Here is a 26,075-nt window from a genome sequence, read left to right on the forward strand (position 1 = left end):
GTATGGTGCAGTTTTTTTTAATTTGTCGTTTTGTTAGCAAAAATGACATAAAATATGAACTCTACGAGGCATACCATTTTGGCCGTTTTTTTTTTTAAATCGTTGCAAAATATATGTATTTCTTATAGGATTTAAATATTACATATAATATGTTATTTATTAAGCAGTAAAGCAAACATCATAAGTCTTTTGTAAAACAAATATGAAGATACAAAGCTCTAAAACTTTGGACATTTCGTTGCTTCACCGGATTTCAATACGTTGCAAGAACGCATTAATCTTTAAATTATGAACTAACTTATACAACGTGAAAATTCAGAAAATACTCTTTTCAGTGACATAATTTTTTATCAAATAAAATTTCTCAAAAAGACTTGAAATAGCATCCAAAATATTCACTATCGAATTACAATCTTACTTAATTTTCCGGAAAGTCGTGTCAGGTACGGCTCAGATCTATTATTGTTATCCTTATTGATTTTGAACTTCAAGCGCACCATATGTTCGATTACTAAATAGCAATTATCACTTGATATTACTTGTATTTGTTCAAGGTTCTTGGTTTCTTAGTTTATTTTGTTTGTTGTTTTCTATTTTGAGGTTGTGTTAATAAGGTTTAATTCATTTAAGAGGAACATTTGTTTTTTAGTTGGAAGTTATTTTTAGAAATTGAGATCTGGCCAAACCCCAAAAGATGGCACAACAAGGAAGTCCGTTGAAACTTGGCCCTAGTTGTGCAAAGCGAATGAAACCAAGTTTATTCTTAGAAAAATGTATTATTTGCCAGAAAAGCAGTAATGAAACAGTTGTTTTATTTACTAATAACAGTAAATCGAGGTTTTTTGCTGCAGTTGGTAAGCGTAAAGATGATATTTACATGAATTTGATAAGTGAGTATGATTCATTCAGTGATATACCGAATGAAAGTCTTGAAATGGTTTATCATAAAAGTTGCTACAAATCGTATACAAGTGAACATAATATTGCAGTGTTTACTAAGAGACAAAATGATGCATTAGCTGGCGGTTCAATACAGGACAGTCCAGTCACGAGTATCTTAACTCGTTCTATGTCTTCTCCTACCAACTGGAGTGCTTGTATACTAACTTTTTAAAATAGAATCAGATGACAGGGTTACTCGCATTACCATCGCTGCAAACTATAACGGTGATTTAAATTTGCTACATAAAATTAATCAAGACAATTTTAAACAACAAGCTTTTTACCATAACCAGTGCATTGTAAAATATCTAAAGTCTTCAAATAAAGATATTGAGGTCATTGGTAACTCAACTTCAGAATATGAATCAATAAATACAACTGCTTTTTCCAAATTAATCACCAGCATAAATGATGATTTATTAAAAAATAAAAAAGCATTTCTATTATCCTCTTTAATTGAGAAGTTTGTTCTATACCTATCCGAAAATATGCGTACAAGCTTTACAACAAGAAAACTGCAGCGATATTTGGAAAACCATTATGGTGATTCTGTTGTCATTCAATCACAACAAGGTCAGGGTAAGTCCAACATTATTATGAGTAGCAATATAACACTAGGGGATGCAATCAAGGCAGCCAGTAATTTGAAAGCAGAGTTAAAATGGTCAAATGAAAAACGAAAGAGTCGTATGAATAACGAACAAACGGATGAACAACTCCTTTATTCAGTAGCAAGTATAATACGGAGAGACATTAACAAAGTAAGATGTTGTAAAGAGCACTATCCAACTTCAACGGAGGTATCATTCGACAATTCTTTACAGTCAATGCCCGATTCTTTGGTCAAACTACTAAGTTGGATTACAGACGAAAAGGCGTTTAGCACTTGTACTGTTCCTTCTGATATCAAAACAAAAAGCGTGAGGAAAAGTTTGGCTTTAACGGAATGTATTGTTGCAACTAGTCGTAGTATCCTGACACCTTTTCATCTTGGTCTTGCTATTCAAGTTTACCACGAGTTTGGGTCGAAGCGTCTTATTGAAATTCTGAACGCGCATGGGTTTAGCGTTACATATACTGAATTGCGGAGATACCTTACCAGTGTTGCAAACCATGAGATCAGTCGTACCAGTGGCGATCGATACATCCCAGGAGGTATTCGCCCCATTTCAAAAGGAGGTCGATTGATTCAAGAGGGTTCCGATAATGTTGACATTAACGCCGAGACAATAGATGGAAAAAACACCTTCCATTCTCTTGCTAGGGCTGTATTTCAAACTAAATCAGTTGGCGTTCATGACTATGGTTTAGAACGAATCAAGCGAGGAATTGAGAGATCGTTGACTATAGATGATACAACAGCATCATTGACCGATGCTATTCCTTAACTTAAACCAAAATGTAGATCAGAACCTCCACGACGATCGGATGCTTTTGAAAAACTTCAATTATGTGATCATATTAAAAGTTATGATGTTGACCAGATATGGGTGTTCTCCAGACTTTTGTCGAGAGATGTCATAGAGTTCCCAATCGAAATAAAAACGAATGAACAAAATATTCCTTTTTGGACAGGGTACAATTGTCTTTTGTCTACAAAGGGCGCCGATGTTACAGTTGTAGCATATCCTCCAATTATAGATTCTAAACCGAATGACATGGCCACAGTGTATACTGCCATGAAGAAATGTCTTGACATGTCTAATGAAGCTGGACAGGATTTCGCTATTCAAACATTTGACCAGCAACTCTATGCAATTGCTCAACAAGTCAAATGGTCCAAACCGGACATTTTTAATCGCCATATTCTCAGACTTGGTGGTTTCCACAGCTTGTCGTGTTTCTTAGCCTCTATCGGGAAACTTTGGGCTGATGGCGGTCTTCGCGATTTGTTGGTGGATTCTGGTGTGTATGCTGGAAATACAGCTGAACTTATGTTGAATGGCAAAGAGTTTAACAGGGCTGTCAGAGGGTTCACGCTTATGTTTGAAGCCCTACAAGTTCTTTTTATCTCAGCATTTATACACTGGTGTAGGACCTTTGATTACTTCGATCAGATACCATCTGCGTTCTGGAATGTGTTGTTAGAGTTCCATACAAGTATATGGGATCAAACGGACCAAGCCCCAGAAATTAAAACTAGACTGGAAAAGTTGTTTGAAGACCATGTACAACCTCTTATCTGTATGTTCAAAGAATGGGGACACGATACATCACCTACTTTCAAATATTGGGACATGTTCCTGGTTGCCGTCCAAATTATGTTGTCAAATGTACGAGCAGAACGAGAAGGTAATTGGTCGTCACATTTGATGTCCTCATCCAAAATGCTGCCCTATTTTTTCATTACCAACCGTACAAATTACTCTAGATGGATGCCTATATATATTCTCGATATGCTCGAACTACCAGCAGAGATCGAATCGGCTTTTAAACTAGGAGAATTTTCTATCAAACAAAAAATAGGCACATTCAATGGTATTTGGAGTGATATGGGCACTGAAAAAACGATCATTAAAGATTAAAAGGGTTCAGGTGGTATCGTTGGAATTACAAATCAGAAATCTGCTCTGATAAGATGGACTCTGACTCGTCATTTATTAGCGTCCTTTAGTAATGCAATGAATGACAGAGCAGGTATTACATGCAAAAGTGACAATTCGCATGAGGAAATCAAACAAACAGCTTTGAAGCGAGACGAAGAACAAGTACAAGATATAGTTACCCATTTGAACCAAACTATGACTGATCCCTTTGATATAGATGCCCACCCTCCTTGTCTCATCAATATCTCTACAGGCATGCATGCTACTAGAGAAGTTCAGGATTCTTTGCTTTCTGCTGTCAATGAAGGAGAAAATATGTACAGAAAATTTGTTAACAGTGCGCTTTCTGTAGACCAAATCGGAAGCTTCTATAGCCCTATTACCAAGTCCAAATTGAAAACATTTGAACATATGAACGCTAAGACAACCCTCAAGTGTAAATTTGGCGAAATTATAACCGGCCGTATCAATCCAGAAATTGTTTTCAGGCGTGCTCTTGTTTTGGCTAACAGCAGAGATGATGTTACTATTGACAGTATTCTCTCACTTCCACTTGGGCCTATCCCAGTTTCTCTGTTCCATGAAGATGGAACAATCAGAAAATCTTGTAAATCAGATTTAGTGAAACAGTTTGAAAATGAAGTCTCGCCAGTTCTTTCTTTGCCAGATTTTGATTCTTCATTGACAACTTACATTAGAGATGGTATGGCTATAGTTCAGTCCATGGATGCAAAGAAACATAAAACCTTTGGAGATCTTGCACTTACCTATTGCAATTATTTAGCCAGTTGTTTTACTAAAGCACACACAGTTGCCGATGTTTTTGATCGATATGATGTAAAACACTCCACTAAGTCAGCTGAACGAGAACGTCGTACCAAAGTCACTGCTCATGCAAAGGTGTTTCAAGTAATTGAAGGAAGAAATGTCCCCGACTGGAAGAAATTTCTTTCTGTTAAAGAAAACAAGCAGGCTCTCATTAGATTTTTTGGTGACTTCCTGGTCAAGTTCATTAAAAGCAATCCTCTATTTGTACTCCCTGGACATACTTATTATATGGCAGGTTCCTTTGAAGATCCTGAAATTGCAAAAGTAATTTCTGACCAGGAAGTCGTTGAATGTCCTGAATTGTTCAGTACTCAGGAAGAGGCAGACACTGGCATGATCCTCCAGGCTTTACATGCAGACAAAAGACTGAAGGAATTAGGGAAAAAAGGCAGGATCATTATAAAATCATCTGATACAGACGTCATTGTTCTCTGTATTCATTTTTTCAAACAGATGACCAACACGAGTGAATTTTGGGTCCAAATGGGAAATATTGGTACTATGAAAGATAATCGAAGGTTTTTGCCAATTCACCAACTGTGTTCTTCACTCCCTGAAATCATTTGTAGAGTTCTTCCTGCCGTACATGCTCTCTCTGGGTGTGACACTACATCTTCCCTATTTGGAATTGGTAAAAAGTCAGTGTTTAAAGTGTTGAAAGAGGCAGCATTTGATTTCAGTGATCTATACAATTTAGGAGATTCCGACACAGAGACTGCCATATCATGCTCTAGACGGTTTGTGGCAAGGCTTTACGACCAAAAGAAGAACTATGCATCCTGCCATCAGGACATTAACAAACTGCGCGTTAAGCTTGCTACGAGCAAGGATTCCAGTCTTGTCAGATTGCCTCCCTCTGAAGCGGCGCTTCGACAGCATATCCTTCGTGCCTCATTTCAGACCAAAATTTGGCATGCTTCCTTTCTTGCAAAACCACCCCTACCTTCACCATTGGAATACGGATGGAAATCATTCAAAGATTCCTTGCATCCTGTCTTCTTTGAAGGAAACATGTCAGCAGATTTTCTACATGATCTCGTGTGTTCGTGTAAGGGAAAATCACAATGTAAAAAGTCGTGTGTTTGTGTCGGCCAAAACCTTGCATGTACCGACTTATGTTCCTGTCAAGGATCAGAATCCTGCAAGAACGTACATACGCACGCCCTTACAGAAGAGGTTTGAGAACTAAATTTTATTTGTCAGTAAGACTTTTGGTGCGATTTGCAAATTGAATGTGCATTTCTGATATTGTATCACTAAGACCCTTATTAAAAATTTAAAAGTTTCACACAGTTAAATCCGGTTCTAGTAAGCCAAAATACTTTTTACAGTTGTTCGTATGTTCTATGCTGACTAATGTTCCGTGTAATGCATGCTATAACATTATTTTTTTGTTTAAAGCCAAATATCAGTCTGTGTTTATAGAGTTTATTGTCATTTCGGCGTGTACCAACCCTACCTTAAGTGTATAAAACTTAGTTGTAAAACTTATATTTGGCAATTGAAGATATTTATCTTATAGCAAGCATTTTTATCGTATTTTCGTTTCATTTTTTTATGGCTTTGATGCTCGAAATAAAAATTATTACGAAAAAGTACATCATTTAAAGATTAAAATCACCCCCCTTTTTAAAAAATGCTTCACTTTATCGATACAATTTGTTATAGGAATTTTTTTTATTTTTTGGATGAACAATTGAATAAGAAAACAGAATCGATGCCGTTTTGCCAAAAAAAAATGCGATTATGTATTTAAGTTAATATTTGAGGCAATATTAAGCAATTTTCAATGATTTACGTAATATTTTCCGCTATAAGATTTAGTTTCAAAGGCGAATTTTTATCTACAGATTTTTCTTAAAATAGATCATTGGATTTTAAGAATATTAAAAATTTGAAAGATGCAATGTTACACAACTCTTGTTTTGTTTTTGTGTTTTAGATGTCATACGAATCTGACAATACAGGATAACTCCAGCTAAACATTTTTTTCTTACCTCCTATACATTTCTAGGAATATGATTGGTTAAAAGAGACCTCGTGGAAACCGTGTATATTCCATATTAGGTTAGTAGGAAGGCGGGGCTTATTTCCATACACGGTTAGTAGTGGATTTACGACTTAGGTACTGTTTGATTATTTAAAAGTATTGAAAGTTCTGTTTAATATTGTTATATCAATGTTGTTGATAATAGACAATTATCGTTTACATTAGTTTTTTTTAGTGCAGACCAATTGAAGAAGGTTCTTAAAATTGAACACTTGAACACTTTAATACAGAAATAAGAAGATGTGTTATGATAACTTTAGTCTAAATTCAACAAATAATGATAGTCGGTAAGTTCGCTCTCACCCCATATGGAATTTACTGACCCTGTATATATCATATTAGGTCACTAACACACTATGTAACTAATAATACCAACTTTGACAATGTAGAAGTCTTGGCAACACAGTCATATATTGATTAAGAGATGAAAATATTTCGCTGCCAGGAGTTTAAGACGAAAAGTATTCATAATTTTAAACTTTATAGCATGATTTCGTCAGTTTAGAATATTTATTACATTTGACTTAAGATAAAGTTATATAACTATGCCATACAAACATACAATGTTACTCTATAGCAAAAGAACTTTAATGGTCGATTGTTTTGCGTCACTTGTTTAAGAGTCAAAACTGACCGAACATGTTTATCTGAACGTAGTTACCTTGGTAAGTGTTGAAAAGGTAAAAATAAAAAAGGTCAGTGTTGTTTTTAAAATTATATGTAAAATTTTGCTACTGGGAAAAGGTAACATTTCAGTGTTTCAGAGTTAAAGATGATATTTTAAAGTTCATTTCAATAGGACTGTATAAAATTTCTCTGCTTTTCATATTGTCTTTTGTGTTTGTCTGAACACAAATAAATTTTGACTACCATGGCGCTTGGAATAGAGCTTGTTTAACAGTTTAATTACATCCAAAAATGCATACAATATGAATAATGTTCTGGTTTGTCAGTACGTCATTGAGTTTGCAAGTTAAATAAATGTAACTCTGAAAATAAGAATACTCTAAATAGACATTTTTCTTCAATGAGCCGTGTTGGATTATTTAACAGAATAGGAAAATTCAACACGTTACATACTTTTAGTTTCTTTCATGAAATAATATCACCAGTCAAGTTAAGTATATCATAGACCAAACAATGAAGGTTCTTTAATAAACTTGACTTGATATATAGTATGTACTTGAAAACATTTCAAGTTAACCTGAAGTCTGATTTTATACATTCATATAGATTAAGTTATGCCTCTAATTTCACGAATAGACTAAATTGTACCACCATAGATATGAGCATTACAAACATTAACCTTATGTTTGGTTGTGTTGCTTAATTTCGTCTTTCGTGTCATATGTGTCCTATTGTTTGTCTGTTTGTCCTTTTCATTTTTAGCCATGACGTTGTCAGTTTATTTTCGATATATGAGTTTGACTGTCCCTCTGGTATCTTTCGTCCCTCTTTTTAAAAAGTCATATTCCTTTTAATAAGTTCAAAAGATTTAAGCATGCTTTTAACATCATTGTATTATTCGAAAGACATTCAATCTTATCAAATAATTAAAAGGAAAAAAATAAACTTAATTAATGAAAATAAAATAAAACAAAAAATGCTCCTACCTCACTAATAATGCGTAGAGCATATATATATCTCCATGTACATTCTTTTCATACCGTTGTACAAAACAGAATGTCTTCGTAGGAATTGTTCTGTTTTATCGGCTATCATGAATCGATCGTTAAATGTACGATAGATTTCCACTGGCCCTAATCATTTGCTGATGAAAAGACAGTATATAAACTGAGAAAGGATAATGGTGTGGAATAATCATTTATTATTAAGGCTACCTAACATTGAAGAAAAGAGGAAGTGGTTAATGGCAAATGATTTATGGACTTGATATCTGGTACTGTACAGATAACATAAAAAAGAATAAAACACTAGATTGGTATTGGCAAATTATTATTTAATCTAAATGACAAATACATATGCATTTGTCAATGTTTAAATGTTTAAACTCTACATTCCTAATTTACGGTTAAACAAATTTGAACATTTTCAGTTTTTGAACAGAATATTTGGGCATGATGTCTCTGCATGGAACTAACGGAATGATGTAAAACATAGTGCTATATTTATTGGTATCATTTAGACCCAAGTTTGAATTATTATATGATATATAAATTGAAATCTGATATTATAGATGTAACAATGACAAAGTACAACATTTTAAAGTTTTATCCTTAAAAACTATATGCTATTTGAAGCATAAACTTGTCTGCACGTTCTGTTTATGTCCTGTTTTGTTTAAAAAGATGCTCGTACTTTCAAATGTTTAGGTTTTAGCATTCCTGATGAAGGTAAATTCAGAAAAACACTTTTGACAAACGAAATTTATAATGTCTTGTTTCATTAACGATGGTGTCATCTGCCGATGACATCGATATAATACATTTGGAACAGTTCAGTTTAAGAGACCACATAGGGACAAGTCAATATTATTTTGCAAAGATAAGTATTAAGAATATCACATCTCATTTCTATGGTGATTGTTTAGCTTCTTTTTTCCAGACAGGATCAATTGACTTGAAACTTTAACTAAGTTATTATGTTATGGATTTTGATCAGGAAAGTTTTCGGGGTACCAATTTTGGTTAATCAATGGTATTTGGTATCCATTCATCTATGTATTTTCCATCAAAATCGTTTTCATCCGCTACTAATTGTTCCAACCCATACCTTGTCATTCAACATGTTTTCGTGTAGATTGTTTTCTTGTTTTTATTAACAATGCTCGTGGTGAATATTCCATTAACTTTGAAAATCGGTCACGAGGATAGACACATTTACAGTAACTTTATAGATTTTCTATTTTAGATATTTAAGTGTTTTTCCTATCGAGACAAACTAGTCGATAACGTCATTTTTGTCCAGTGAAAGATAAGAATAAAAGACCAGAAGACAATTATTGCAACCTTCTTTTCCAAAGTCTTTGAAACTAAATGTCAGGAAAAATTCCGTAAAAGAATAATGAAATGAGTCAAAACAACCGTTTCATTCATTTTAGATAAAAAAATAAAAGACAATGGATAATAATATAACTTACAGTTTTTAGAAAAATGAATTCGATCAAATTCTTTCAATAAAATTCTTGCAAATACTTTCGTGTAAATGTTTTTAAGTCTTTTACCTAAATAACTTGTCCCAAAAGAAAACATGAAGGTTGTTTTGTTCATTCAAATTGGTTTAGCGACAGTATGCATTTGTAAGCTCTTAAATTTTCTAGTTTTGGTTCTTACGTTTCCTAATGTTGAATTCTGAATAATTATGATAAAGTACCATGTATTCTGCTACTTCAGTGAATGAACGTATGTGTTTCTGTTATTAAGTCGGTTTGAAGTGATTTTTCAATAAGATCAGTTAATTATAAGCTTTCGGCAAACCAGAAGTAAAACAGTGAATAGACCAAAAAATGGGTCCAGAGGAATGGGAAAAAATGCGTAACGGGTAGACAGAGCGAAGGACAGCTGAAAAAAAGTATAACATATACTGTCTTTGTGTAAACAAAAACCTGCTTTTATCATTCTTTCGTGTGAGAGGGAGACAATTTCCATTGTTTGAAAAATATGTTTCTCTTATTTCATCATATATGATAAATGGTTTCGACAAATTTTAAAATTTTCCAATCAATATTCATTTTAGATAATAATTTGTTCCCCTTCAAATTGAAGGTTGCTTTGTTCATTCAAATTGGTTTAGCGACAGTATGCATTTGTAAGCTCTTAAATTTTCTAGTTTTGGTTCTTACGTTTCCTAATGTTGAATTCTGAATAATTATGATAAAGTACCATGTATTCTGCTACTTCAGTGAATGAACGTATGTGTTTCTGTTATTAAGTCGGTTTGAAGTGATTTTTCAATAAGATCAGTTAATTATAAGCTTTCGGCAAACCAGAAGTAAAACAGTGAATAGACCAAAAAATGTGTCCAGAGGAATGGGAAAAAATGCGTAACGGGTAGACAGAGCGAAGGACAGCTGAAAAAAAAGTATAACATATACTGTCTTTGTGTAAACAAAAACCTGCTTTTATCATTCTTTCGTGTGAGAGGGAGACAATTTCCATTGTTTGAAAAATATGTTTCTCTTATTTCATCATATATGATAAATGGTTTCGACAAATTTTAAAATTTTCCAATCAATATTCATTTTAGATAATAATTTGTTCCCCTTCAAATTAACCATATAAATGGTTCTCCATACTGATTGTTCTTCATTCAAATTTCCCAATAACCAAGTTTTGAACGTTTCTTCTAGTTGATATATAAAAAATCAAACGATATACAGTTTAATATGATTAAACTTTTCCATAAAGTGGTATTACCATGTGACAAAACCTCATGCAGGTATGCATTTTTTTAAACAATATTAGGTGTGTACTTGATAACTTGATGTTTGTCTATAAATGTACCATTCTTAACATATTAAACAGAATATCATCTGACGTAATTTTCTGTTTTTATTTTGAAGAGGATGACAGTTATTACGCAGCTAGTGGTCGATCAAAGCATTTCACCAGTAAATAAGATAAAGCTGTTCATCGTAAGTTCATTTCAATTATCTAATTTCATTATTACAACTCTCCACCAAAGACAAAATGGCATAGAAATTTACAATTATAGGTCATCCAAAGACGGCAACAACAGAGTAAACCCATACCGCAAAGTCAGCTATAAAAGGCTTCGAAATGACACTTGTTAAAAAAAAACTCAAACCAAAAAATTGATTTATATATAAAAATATTGAACGAGATACAAATATGATATAAAGCAACAAATGACAATGTCCAATTTCTAAAACGATTTGTCTCATTAGAAAGCACTTTACTTTCTTAATTACAGGTGACAAGTACATATTAAAAATAAAACAATAGCATATCAAATATAATGTAATTTTAAGCAATTCATATGGGTTTTTTTTGTTTGTTGTGTTTCCTTTAAATGAGGAGGTAATTCGTGCACACATTTTAAGTAAGAATAGCTGCAAAAAGTTATTCGGTCAACGATTTTACAACATTACTGGGATATGAAAAGCATAATTGAATACTCAGTTATTTATGAATGGAATACTATCAAATATGTTTATAAATATATTTCACTAAAATAGAAATATGATAGTACTGTGAGATATTAGGAATATCTGATTTAATATGAAACTCAAAAGATATATTTGAATGCGGATTGAAAGGTAGCAGCTGCAGTAATTTTCAGGAGACATTTAATTGTAGCATAACCGTGACCAGGAAACAACGATCCTTTTTTTTTAAAACTTTTAGAATAAAGATAAGGAGATATAAAAGACTATTCTTTAAGGATTTTCTTTAAATATTCTCTTCAATACCTTCACAGCACATTTTGATAAATGTCATGTTATTTATTTCTAACACAAAGACAAATTTGTGTGTCTCTATACATAAACGATTGTATAATTTCTTTTGCATTTTTTAGTACTGTGAACGTCAACTTGACACGAAGAGGCAAACAACCCTTGAGTATAAATTATTTTAGTAAATATCTATATCCAATTACTCTCCAAAGTACACGGCAAATGTACTTTATATATTCATACATATAAAATTGAGAATGGAAATGGGGAATGTGTCAAAGAGACAACAACCCGACCATAGAACAAACAACAGCAGAAGGTCACCAATAGGTCTTGAATGGTATTTGTTTTGTAAACCTATTAACTGTGAACATGAAATTTTAGCAACTCTCTGATTAAAGGATGTTCGTTACTCTGTTTCAAAATAACAAGCTTTTTTAATGACTGTTATAAATTGATAGTTTGAAAATGATGGAACTAAAAAAACAGAAAAAAATGAAAGGCCCGTTTGCTTTTTTCGGAATATAAGCTATTGAAAATATTTCTGGAATTGAAAATGTCTTCAATATTGCAATGATAATGATGGGTGGTAGTTCATTGTACTGTGGAAAATAATGTGCATATTCAGACCAATGTATTTTAATAAAATAATAATACGTAGGAAACTAAGTCTCGAATATACTCTCTCATTTACAATATATCAAAACTTTAAATACCAAAACGATTAAAACGTGTCATTTCTCTTTTAAATACCTTTAACAGATAGAGATTTAAAAAAGGTATCAGATAATAAAAAAAAACCACTTTAAAGTGAATATTCTAGGTTTTTGTCAAAATGTTTTTATTTCAATAAGAATGTTACTAATAAGAATGTAAGGACATTGCGAAACGTCAGAACATCGATATAAAATAACTTTTAACTGATATCGTTTTTTCAGTGTTTTAGTCTTATAAACGCCAATACAATACAGGTTGAACTGAGAGATAACAGGTTATTTTTTTACGAGAAACATTATATTTCCTGATAACGACCGTTTATGATTAAGTATTCAGTATAAAGTTATGTCGTATTTTGGAAATTCATGAAATTTAACAAAATCAATTGACTAGCAACAATTTTTTGAAAGGCTTATTAGAATTTTATAAATATCGACTGCATTAGACTATCATTCTAGTCTAGGTTCAACTAAGACAGGTTTATAACAATGAAATGGAAATTAGATTTGTAAATGTTATGCGACAGAAGCTTTGTTTATTTGCCTTAATCCAAACCAAAACCAAAACATTTAAAATCAAAGATGTATAACAATTGAGAAGAGATATATGAACAAAAGGGAAATAGAAATAAAAGCCAAATCTAAAAAAATCTCTAAATCAACACATTTATCTTATCAATAACTAAAAAGGAAAATAGCGGAAGGTAAAAACAATAACCACACACATTCGAAAACAATTTTGGTCTGTTGTATAATAGATTTACAAGGCCTTGTATATTTTATGATTCTTGTCATCTTTATTTATATGAAATACTCATTCACTTACTTTTTTCTTCTTTTCTTTATTTCTGAGACCGATTTCTTCCAAGAAGGCTTATGACTTAAAAAATATTAATTCTTAGTACTTTGAAAAGTAGCTATAGTTATTATGAATCACAGGATTGGAAAATTGTAACACTTACATATCTACAAATTTTGTAGATACAGTTTCGTCAAAACCACCTTAACAAGATGAGGATTCAACTCTCTAAAGCATTGGCTGTCTTGTCCTGTTTTCTTGACAATTGGATAACGTTCCCATATGAATTTGCTGCACATTTATAACGAATACCTTGCAGAATCTGCGCTAAATCATTAACTCAACACGAAGGGAAAAAACCGTTTTCTTTATTTGAAAATCGAAAATGTGACATTGTTTCTATGTTTAATAAAGCTTGCATTGAAGTACTAACTGCAATCAAATGTAAGACCCAATTGACACTCAACTTTGATTAAATATCCGACTTTGACATTTTATTTGATTAAACGTCCAAACTGAATGGCAATTTAACCTTCTCTAATATGTTTTAAGAAGTAGTAAAATGTTGAATAGTATGTAGAGGGTAATTTACAAGATTTTCAAAACAAATAAAGAGTTTTGTTTATTCTTTTGAAATGGAACTTATTTCTTTGCAGGTCAGTAAAATCTAAGCATTACATGAATTCGAAATCATGTGATGGATTCATTGTTATGTAAAAGAAAATTATGATCTAAAACTTAAACACATTAAAATAGAAAATTAAGTCATTCTATAAATTTAATGTGTTTTTGTATTCAATAAGTTATATTTTTGAAAGGACATATTAAGTCAAGGGCGTATTTTTTTTACTTTATTGTTTTAATACTTCCTAATGATAAATATGTAATGTTATAGTGATGCAAGTGATATTTCAGTGGTTTCAAAAGTAGTATTGATGCAAGTAAGAGGTTGGACTTTGTATTTCACAAGTTTAACCTACCATTTTCATTGGAAATGTCTGTACCACGTCAGAAGTATGACAATTGTAGTTCACTCGGATCGTTTGTTTATCACACCTGAATTCGTCTGTGTTTTAATCTACTATAGTACCTTAGAGCTCTGTTGTTTTGTAATACTTCTTATATATATACATATTTTATAATGAATGACTTTTTATCAAACGCAGGAAATCATTGAGTTGAAATTAATTTAGACCGGATATAATAAATAGACTTACAAGAATAAAGGCACTCGCGTGTACGAATTATTCAAATAAAATGAAGGTTACCAATTCCACTCGTTAGATCTATCTTTATGTAAACGTTACCACTGTCATTGACATTCGAACATTTTTCTCTTGTACAAATTCATACATTCAATGATGGAGATGCTTGAAAAATTATTGTTGTAAAATAACTCATCATAGATACCAAGATTGCAATTTTGTATTTGCGTCAGACGTGCTTTTCGTCTACAAAAGACTCATCAGTGATGCTGGAATCAAAAAACCCAAAAAAAACCGCCAAAATATGACCAAGTTGAAGAGCATTGGGGACCAAAAATCCATAACTTATCATAACATTATTATTTTAAATATTCATCATTTTAATATTGCACCTCAAACTTGAACGGGATTCACGATCCTCTTTGAATGTAAACCTTACGAAATACTTTCATCACTATTACTTACAGATGGCTACATCGACAGCCAATAATTTCCAAATAAAATTGCGTTCAGAAACTTAAAACATTGCTCTTTTTTTTTATTAAAGTTTCTTCTAAACAAACTCATCATAGATACCAGGACTAAATGTAGTATATACACCAGACGCGCGTTTCGTCTACAAAAGACTCACCAGTGACGCTCGAATCCAGAAAAGTTAAAAAGGCCAAAAAAAGTACGAATGGGGCCTAAAATGGGGCCTAATTTTCAATTTGGAAATTTTGAGTAAAGATCAATTGATCTAGGTAAAATTTTTAAACTCGAAAAATTATAAAGGCTCAGCATTACATTTATTTTAATGGCAAAAACGCGATAAACTTAACACATAGAGTAGAAGAACAATCAAAACTGTTTATATAGCATGCGTAAACGAAATGTATAGTGTTCATCTGTCTTAATTGAAATAATTATTACGAGTTGCTCAGACGTACTTCATTTAATAGTATAAATGGATATCTGAGTCTAAAATTGCATTTTCAACACGTCCACTAGAGCAATGTGTTGCTGTTGTTCAACCCAAAAGTGCAGACTAGAGGAAACTTCTACCAGCCGTGGCATCAACCCAGTAGTGTAAAACTTATTAACCATACGATATTTTTGTTCGTCAAACCAAATGTCACCCGTTGGTCTTGCATTCGAGGACTAACTGCGCGTTGCTCAATCAAACCTGACCAAATTACTACGCTTTGCTTTAGGGTTAGAAGACGACGAACTATTTAAAAGCGTTGCTCTAGCGCAAAAAAATATTGTGAACTGAATTGCCTTTCATATGACAACAACGTTTAATGCAAACGTATACATAATTTCACTATAACTTAGCTTTTCTTTTGTGAAAAAAACATCATTTCTAGCTTGAGGGACTAAATATTGTAACTCGTGAGCAAAAAATCGGAGACCACAAAGCCTCTGTTGCAGACAAGCTGCAGAAACATTGACATCATCATTATAACATCTTATACAGTATATTATTTCTCGAGAAATCATTATCTTCATTTAGTATAAATTGTGCTTAGCCCCCTGCGGGATCTTTGTTTAAAAACATTTACTTCCTTATTTGAAGTAAGTTAGAAAATAAATGTTTCGAACAGTAGTAATATTTGAGAATAAATCTTATTAAAAGTATTAAATTGTTTAAAGTATTTCACAGAACATCACTTTCAGAAATACATTTACAATCGAAGACAGCGTTTTGTGAACTTTCAGTGCATAATTATTATAAAATTGTAACATAGGATAAAAATCATTATTTGACTCTTCAAATAAGACCCTTGATATTTTAAAAAATGTTTAAAATTAACAGATAAATGTAAAGAATTATATAGATGAATGTGATGGAAAAAAGTATGTGATCCTCGTGTTTAACCATCGGGCTTAAAGTTCCTGCTAATCTAATACTTGAATGAAAACTTGAAGTCGAAGAGAGATCGACAAAATCGTACCAAAACAAAAACGACGAAAAGCCTAACAGCATTCTACAAAAAAATGCAAACAAGCATGAATCAATCCCCTGAGTCTTTATTGGTGTTTTACAATCTGTAGAGACGTTTATACACTTCACTTTAAATGCTTACATATTTTTTCAACAGACGACCTAGAATTGAATAAAAAAAAGACTAATAGTTATTGGTAATCACAGCTCTCGAAATTGAGCTGAAAATTTAGATACAATATTACAATGATTCAATGATTTAATATGACAATCAAACAACATGGCTGTCGATAAGCATAGTATTGTAATATATTTTTAATTCTGAATATGCTAAGCTATCAAATGTATGTATTTTAAAGTAAAATGACTCAGTAAATAAATTATAAATACTCATCAAAGAAACAGATTTAAAATTTGGTGTACCAGACATGCGCATCTGCCATTGTCGTTTTATGTTTCTTATATATCATTCCTATTGATTAAAATTATCAATCAACTATAATACTTGAAAGAACTATTGCCATATGCATCTAAAGCAGCATGATATGGATATATTTGAATTAAACATTGACATGGAGCAGATGTTCAACGTATCGAGTATGAAATTCTTGAATTTAAATATTCAACCTCCTATGACAATTAATTCCATGTTCTAATTTCCGAAACGAATGTCTACACATGTAAAACAAATTTCAAATGGATACTTTTGAAAGAGTATTCATATAGATTCGACTTTTCTTTAAGAGTTCATTTTCTTTTTCTGACATGTGATAGTTCGAATTACATTCATGGATCTTTAAATTATAATAGTACAAAATTTCTTCGACTGTGAAAGAAGTGTTCAGCTGAAATAATACATTTCTTTTTCTAACAGGATTGCGACATTTTCAATTGTCTGCATTTAGAATAAAGACAGCTTGTAAATTTTTAAACTGAGAATTAGGTTTAAACATGTTTTACTATTTTTATATCTATATATATGCTTATTTAACAAGCGAATAATATCAATAGTACAGTATTAAGTGTACTTCTAATGTCTTTAAGAACCCATAAAGTTTCCTTTAGGCAAATCAAAGTTATCTGCAATCCTCTCACAATGAGATTCATAAGCCATTGTTCACTTCTGTAACGATGTCTTCTCCTCATGACGTACTTTTTAAAATGTAATAATAGATTTCTTACTCGCATGACGTCATTTTACAGAAAAAAATAATTGGGTTGCTTTGCGTAATTATCTACTTTCATAACAGAATCATTTCATCTATCAAATAGACGGTTTTCGACATATGACGTTCGAAAAAAAAAGGAAATTCAGTAATTTGTATATAGTCAATGTCTTAATTAATGATTTAGTTGTATAAAAGATATGTTTGATGACGGATAAAGCTAACGCTGTTATGAACGACAGGCTATGACCAAAAACCTTAAAAGAATATCAACTTCGGTAACGCATAAATAAAGGCAACAGTAGTATACCGCTGTTCAAAACTCATAAATCCATGGACAAAAAACAAAATCGGGGTAACAAACTAAAACCGAAGGAAACGCATTAAATATAAGAGGAGAACAACGACATAACACTAAAATGTAACACACATAGACAAAATCCCACGAGAATAACAAATATAACATATATATATAACATCAAAACCAAATACATGAATTTGGGATAGACAAGTACCGTGACACGTCTTATCGCAATGTGAATTTACACTCAAAAATAAGAGAAAACAAACGACACAACGTTATAATGTAATACACACAGAAACGAACTATTATATAACATTTTGGTAGATCAAGATTTATAGAAATTCTTTCAACACATTTTATTTTACTTTTGTTTTGGATACTTTCATTGATCGAACATCTGGAAATTCAAAGAAATACTTTTAGAAGTTCCCTCCTTATTTCTATTAAAATTTTCATTAAACTTAGAAAGTTGAAATTATTTGTCTGAAATATTCATTTTTAAGAATTTGAATCTATTTGAATTCATAATCGATAACATAGTCTAAGGGATATTTATAAGCAAAAAATAACTTCAATGTTTCTGTAATTTGTTCAATTACTTCAATGAAATACACATAAGTTTGGTATGATGATATTGTTTTAGAAAGTAACTGAATAGATTCATAAAAGATCGAAATATTTATGCATATCGTAACTTTTCTGTATTTCTTATTTCCCATGTAAAATCAAAAGGAAGCAGTTTACAGATGAATATTTATACGGTCGAATTTTTCCTAACAATTACTTTTAGATATTTTGAAATTTAGTTAGGTTAGCTACAATTTTTTTACCTAGACTTTAAGCTATATCTGATTTGATAAATCATATATTCCATAGAAAGGGATCTCTATAAAATTCATAAATTTTGGTTATTCGTGAAGGTATCACAGTCTCCGCCTTATTATCGCAGAAAAAAAAATTACATTTGATTAACTGCTTAGGCTTAGAAATATTGCCTCCACAACTTTATTCTATATACACTTTCTTGATCTTATTGACACGCAATATGGAATGATAAATAGTTTTGCTAGGGTCTTCTCAACCCCTAAATCAGTTATTCTAAGTTATTTCTACTATAATTGCAAACCTTAACCTAACACATTTGTCTCATTATTCGCCAATTTTGTATAATATTAATTTCAAAAACTCCAAGTTAAGAAATAACAAAACATGAATCCAACTCCAATGGGTAAAATTGACCGTGTATAATTTTGTTTTATACAGTAAAGAAATGTGGTATCAATGTAAATGAAACTACTAAATGATGTCAATTTAAGCAACTATAAGTTTCTGCACGTCCTTCAACAATAGGCAAAACACATTTCGTTTTATCAATTATACAAGGTCTATACATCACAGAATATATACAATGAAATCGAATGCCTGGTTTGTGACAAACAATGAAATAAAACAAACAACACAAAACAGATAAAACACACAGCATCAGACGACAACCACTGAATGTAACGGAGTTTAAAATTTTGTGAACGTTAGTTTTTCTCTTAATTTCCCTATTGATCAAAATAGTTTGTAAAGTGTTTATACATCACTGGCTTTCACTTTTCAATCTGAGCGTCTGAAAAATTTAAATCAAGAAAACCTCAGTGGAGGACGCTATCAGTTTTAAATTATCGATTTCATTTGAACAGGTTATATAAACATTAAAAAAGAAGTAGTGCCTTTGAATGTACCTGCAATTTTAGTACAAAGGTTATGTAATCTCTCACTTCGCCGTGATATTCTTGTGTTTTCAACATATAACATGAGCTTTTTTTTATTTAATAAATGACGTAAGACTAATAGGGATATACTGTCGATATAATTCAATAGAAGACAATGACCGACAAGTTAATACGATGAATCATAGAGATCACTCAGTATGTATCACTTTCAACGACAGTTGGGTTTCCGAAGTATATATAGATTTTAGAAGGAATACCATTTAGATAGTTAATTGCTCTGATGCTGATTGGAGTTGTAGTGTATTTAAATAAAGGCAACAGTAGTATACCGCTGTTCAAAATTCATAAATCGATAGAGAAAAACAAATCTGGGTTACAAACTAAAACTTAAACTATCAAATATATAAGAGAACTACGACACATCAGAGACACAACACCGAAATGTAACACATCCTGACTAAACAGTTATCCCTTTGTTTTGTGGAAAGTTGTCACATTGGTAATCACAGAACATCCTTGGTTTTATATCGCAAATACATGCTTGATGTGCTATTTGTTTTACAGATTTCGTCCGCTTAATATTATTTTTCATTTCAAAATCAATAACTATACCTTTAGATATATTGAAAAGTATTAGTTATAGTGCAATGTACAGAAAATGAAATATTGAAGAGAACAATTAGAAACTTCACAATGAAGCAAAGACGATTACAAACGATCATACCTTGAAGCTAAAGGTGCGACATATCTTTAAATTAATTTTTTGAAAATAAATGGTTTAACATTTAGGAATTAAACTAATATTTTTGATAACATATTGTTAACAAAGTGACTAATTATGTCACCGAGGTTCCAAAACTTTTAAACTGATTTATTTCTGTAGAACGTTCAACTGCCAATACAATTTATAATTCAAGGCAAAAAAACGTAATGAGGAGTTAGGAGTACAGCAATTTTGCCTCATTATAAAACACTTTGCGATAGATTTTCAAACAACACATTATTCTAAATATGATCTATTCGGCCTTTAACAATAAAAAAAAGCATATACCGTGCAGTCAGCTGTAGAAGGCCCCGACATTAGAATTTGAAATAATTCAAACGAGAATACCCAATCAAACAAAGCAATTCGGATAACACAGGCTGGAACAAATGACAACCACTGATTTACAGGTCCATGGCCTTTGACAGGCACATACACATTTAAATGTTCATCTTGTCGTATATAATCGAAAGTTGCGGAATTTGCTTGCTTATTTTTCATTTATTTAAATAAATCTGCATTTATATTTTTTAACTCTGCTGTTGAATCAGACATTTGCAAATATTGAATGTCGAATATGTTGGGCATCTAAAGTTAATTTTAAAAAAGTAATATTTTCTGTTATATTCTTTTATTACACATATCCATATTATTTTTAGTACGTATAATGATTTGAAGTCAAATAATTTCGGTTAAGTATTTTTATGTATTTATTAAAAGATCTTGACGATTATTAAATCTATGCAATTAGAAGACGATAAGACAAATGTACACATGATATAACAAACTGTTGTTGTCCATTCCTTTGTTGAGTTTGAGCTTTTGATTTGGTCATTTGATTAAGGACTTTCCATTTTGAATTTTCCTCGGAGTAAAGTATTTTTGTGATTTTACTTTTTGCATACTGAAACAGCCTTTAAACCCTTATCTTATTGTCGTCTTCTTATATTAATATTAATGTTTGGGATATTTCTTAGATATAGATATAGCTATTTAGAATAGTTTTACTCGAAATAGTTCGTAACTGATTACAGAAATCTTTGAAACATGTTGATTGAAATACACTTTATCGATGGTTTTCATTTGATTTGAAACAACTTTTTTATTATATGTTAAATCATATTAACATCATTATTCTTGGATAATATAAAAAAAAAGTAATTTTCATTTTCTTTATTTGTTTTGTCATCTTGCTTATTATCTTAAAGATAAGGACTTTGCTTCTACTTATTTTTATTGTATTGTTCTTGTATTTAGTTTCGGTTAGTCTACTGCAGATAAAGAGGGGGACAGCCGCCTTTTTGTGTGTCTACCCACATGAAACCACAGCCGCTAGTTATCATATCTTTAAGATTATTTTAATAATTGAAATACGAAATATTGCAAAATTTAGAGACCGAAATGCAGAAATGTAAAATTCAAAACACACTAATTTCAGCATGTATAAAGTACAAATAATCAATGAATTTTGTGACACGTTTACCTGAAATTTATGCTGTATCATGTTAAGAACTATCCAGAAGTTCTCATCTATGCTTTGTATGTATTCTTAGATACAGGATTGTTTATAATTAATATTGGCTTTGAACCAGTTGGCAGTAACTGAGAGTACACACATACCTTTGCTAAGTGTCTTTATGTGTGTGTGTGGGGGGGGGGGGGGGGGGGTGGGGGGGTATATATACGCTTCAAAGTCCGGTCTCTGTTATTGTTAGATATTTTTCCTTTTTATTGATTTGATTAGGTTAACCTTTACTTTATACTCATTTTTTATAGTTTGTTTTCATGTTGTTCTGACTGCTGTACCACTGTCTTAGGTTTAAGGGATTGTTTGAAGCCAGCAAACTAATTAAGGCCCGCCATATTCGATATGTGCCTGTCCTGATTTAGAGCTTGTAGTTCAGTTGCTGTCGTTTGTTCATGTCTGTCTTAATTGTTTTCAATTTTTGGAGGTTACAAATTAGTTTTCTGAATTTAATTGTTTCATATTCTTTATGTGTTTAACAATATAAAAGAACAATGATTTTAATATGGTGTGTCTCACTCATAAACAGATGTTTCAAATAAAATAAAAACGATTTATAAAGTGGAGTTTGGTCAACATAAATCATATATGCTATATCAGTAATGAATTCCGAATAATTTCGAGCAAAATATCCTAGATATTAATAATCAAATACATATTTATTAGTTGAAGAGAATTAAATAACGGTTTAATGGCTCTGTCAGTATCCAACAGTTTATTAAAATATTCGAATGGCCACAGCTGCAGCTGTGTACTTTTGTTCGATCGTCATTGAATTACTATGACAAAATAATCGTAACGATGTTTTTATAATAATGTAAAGACATTCCAAATTAAAATCAGAGATATTTGCATTCTCAAGTCTTAATACGAGATAAAAATATTGATATGTGTAATAACAAACTTTGCAGAAAGACCTCTAAACCTTTTTTAAAAGTCAGCTTGATTAATGATATCAATAAACTCATCATACATACAAAATGAAACGATATTGTTTAACACCAATTAGATTAAGAAGATTATTGCAATAATTTCATTCATTCTGTCTCATTTACGGCCGATTTTCACCTGAAAAAAAACCTACGTATGTAGGTACGACCATAATGTTTTAAAAACGGGCTGATGAAAAAATACAATTTCTTCTTCCATGGACATGCCAACCAGCACTATCATCTGTACATCAATATATATGTATATATATATATATATATATATATATATATATATATATATATATATATATATATATATATATATATATATATATATATTAAGCTTACTTTTTCAAGCAGCACGATGTGATCTGCTTGAAACAGTTTATGTCAAATAAAGTGAAAAAATGAGGATACAAAATGTCAGGCTTTATACATAATAACTAAAATGAAAAGCGATGAAAAAGTTAAATGATTTATTCTATATTTTAGAGGAACTAGCTACGTGATATATATAGAATATTAGGTAGGATTTTGTTTTTGTTTAATCATTTATGAAAGTGAAATTGGGAAATGATAATTCGCTTTTGGCAGTCAGTATGGTTCAATTTTGGCAACTTCAGATAATAAACATTGATAATAAATTGATCACTTGTAAGTGGATAATTCTACCTCATTGATTCTGTATTAATGTGTACTTCAATAAAACCCCTGAGCTAGATATTGATACGTGTTCGGTTATTTAAAGGAAAAGAAAGATTTCCACATAGAAAGTGAAACAAAGGTACAGATAAAAAATTTGGCTGATCCACAAAAAATCATTCATATACAGGTAAAACGAAGATTAACATTTATTCTGAAACTATGATATGAAATTAAACAGACCTAGAAACACCCAATTACACGAGTTCACTTTCTATTTTATGTTTATATCGCTTACACGGATGTTGGAGGTCTTCGGAGGTAAACTCCATAGTAAATAAGATTGCGTCAAGACTAAAGTACACACGAAATAAGCTACAAATGAAAAAAGACCATGACTCTTTTATAATTTGAATAACTGTCTTACATGGTTATAAATCAAATGTGAGAATTTCAGTAAAATCGGTGAACATGAATTTGACAGTCAGTGTCCCTGTAAATATGGATCTACAATTGGACATTTGATCTGCTTTTTGTTTCCATAACCACTGACCTCGACCCCAACCACCTCATAACACTCCTTTAAAACGTAATAAAAAAAATTGTCCTCACATATTGAATCTAATTGTTTTGGTCGTTATAGAGAAATACACTTTTTATCAGAAATATTAGAAGGTTCTAAAAAAATATTCAGTCTCCTCAAATTGCTTTATTGTTGAGTATCTGAGCAATAGTTCAGGTTTCGTAGCCAGACGTTATTCTTGCATGGATGTTGTACATTTAAGATGTATGGTCTCCCTTAAAATATCAAAAATAGAATCGGTATTAAAACATTCTAGCTAAAGTTTGCCTCGTCGACATTGTGTTCAAATTATCAAGCATGCCTTCACTTTGTTTTTATGTACTTTTTGTTGCAAAGTCTAAATTTCGTGCTCGTTGGAATATTGAAAAGATGTTCAATAACTCTTATCGACTTTGCTTAACTTAAAAGTACATGATCTGTGTATCAATATTGCCACAATTAACATGTATTTGATATTGTCTTTACAAACACTACAATTCTTGACATACACGTACTGCTATCTGTATTATTAATGACATTAAGAATGATGGTATTTTTAGTTTTCGTGAATATTAAATACTTTTTTGTTATGAGTTTAAAAATGTTCAAAACAGTTGAATAAAATTTCACAAGAAAAACCGTGCACTTAATATCTGATAAATGACTATAAATGAAAACTGTCCATTTGAACCCTAAAGAGGTAAGAAAAAACAGATGACTTTTTTAATGAACGGATGTTTCCTATTGTAATTTAACTGGGGTTTAAATCACATTTTGTATGAAGCAGTTGACTGTTCAATATGCACCAATATATACTGGATTTTAATTCTTTTGTTGCTATCTTGAAATCATACCGTTATGAGTTGTTTACGAATTTTCAAAAACCTAAAATAGCACGTGCAATGGTAAATTATATAGTCATTCTTACATTTTTTCAATGCTTTTCTAGACCTTGGGCATATTAATGTATGAATTGTTGTATAAATAATTTGTATGTTGGAGAGTGTTAACCTTTAGATATATTATAGTTTTCGGTGTCCTCGGGTTCCTGTTGGCACTTCATTGCTTCATTAATTTACATACAATAAGACAATAAGGCTTTCTATATATCGACGAACGGTGTTGAACATTTAGATAAGTCAATTTACAATTAGATGTGTAGGGCTGTGAATATAGTTATCATATATTATAGAAAATCTGAATTTAATATCAAATTTAATAAAGATAACCACATTAAGATATTCAAGATTTAAACAAAAACAGCACTGATGGGGTTAACTGAAGTCAAGTTCAGGTTTTGAGCGTGAACACATATTTGCAAAACAGACTATGATAACAGAGTTACAATGAAATAGCTCATCAGAAAATGTTAACTGGTACTAATTGCAAGGAAAAGGTCTGAGAAAAAAGTGCGATGAAAAATCTTTTTATCCCCTTTCAGATATATTAATTAACTTTAGGAGACCTCGGCAAGGACAGATAAATAAAGGCAACAGCAGAATACCACTGTTCGAAATTCATAAATCGATTGAGAAAAAAAAATCCGGGTTACAAACGAAAACTGAGGGAAACACATCAAATATAAGAGGAGAACTACGACACAATAGAAAAACAACATTGAAATGTAACACACACAGAAACAAAACTATAATATAACAATGGCCATTTACCTGACTTGGTACAGGACATTTTAATAAAAAGAATTGTGGGTTGAACCTGGTTTCGGACTTTTGGATCCTCATTGCTCTTCAACTTTGTACTTGTTTGGCTTTATAAATATTTTGATATGAGCGTCACTGATGAGTCTTATGTAGACGAAACGCGCGTCTGGCGTACTAAATTATAATCCTGGTACCTTTAATAACTATTTGTATCATGCCAAACCTTCCGCTTTTATGGCAATGTAGAATATAAAGCCTCGGTCACACCTTACCGGATAGCACGAACGGACGCCTAATCGATGAAAATAAAAGTTGTCCGTTGACAAAATTGTCATCCGTTGGGAGTCCGTTGATGTACTGACCGAATAAAACGGACGTGTAACGAATGCATAACGGACACACACCGGAT

At 31.4% G+C, this 26,075-nt stretch overlaps 1 protein-coding gene across 1 annotated transcript in view; it reads right to left on the minus strand.

Annotated features, from left to right (window-relative positions):
* Positions 1 to 8,072, minus strand: part of LOC139485042 (G-protein coupled receptor daf-37-like) — a 55,968-nt gene extending 47,896 nt beyond the window's left edge. The window contains exon 1 of the mRNA XM_071269156.1: positions 7,980 to 8,072. The gene's annotated coding sequence lies outside the window, so the exon portion shown is untranslated. The remainder of the gene's footprint in view (positions 1 to 7,979) is intronic.
* Between the last annotated feature and the right edge of the window lie 18,003 nt (positions 8,073 to 26,075).

This window comes from Mytilus edulis, chromosome 1 (assembly GCF_963676685.1).
Source record: "Mytilus edulis chromosome 1, xbMytEdul2.2, whole genome shotgun sequence".
NCBI lineage: Eukaryota > Metazoa > Mollusca > Bivalvia > Mytilida > Mytilidae > Mytilus > Mytilus edulis.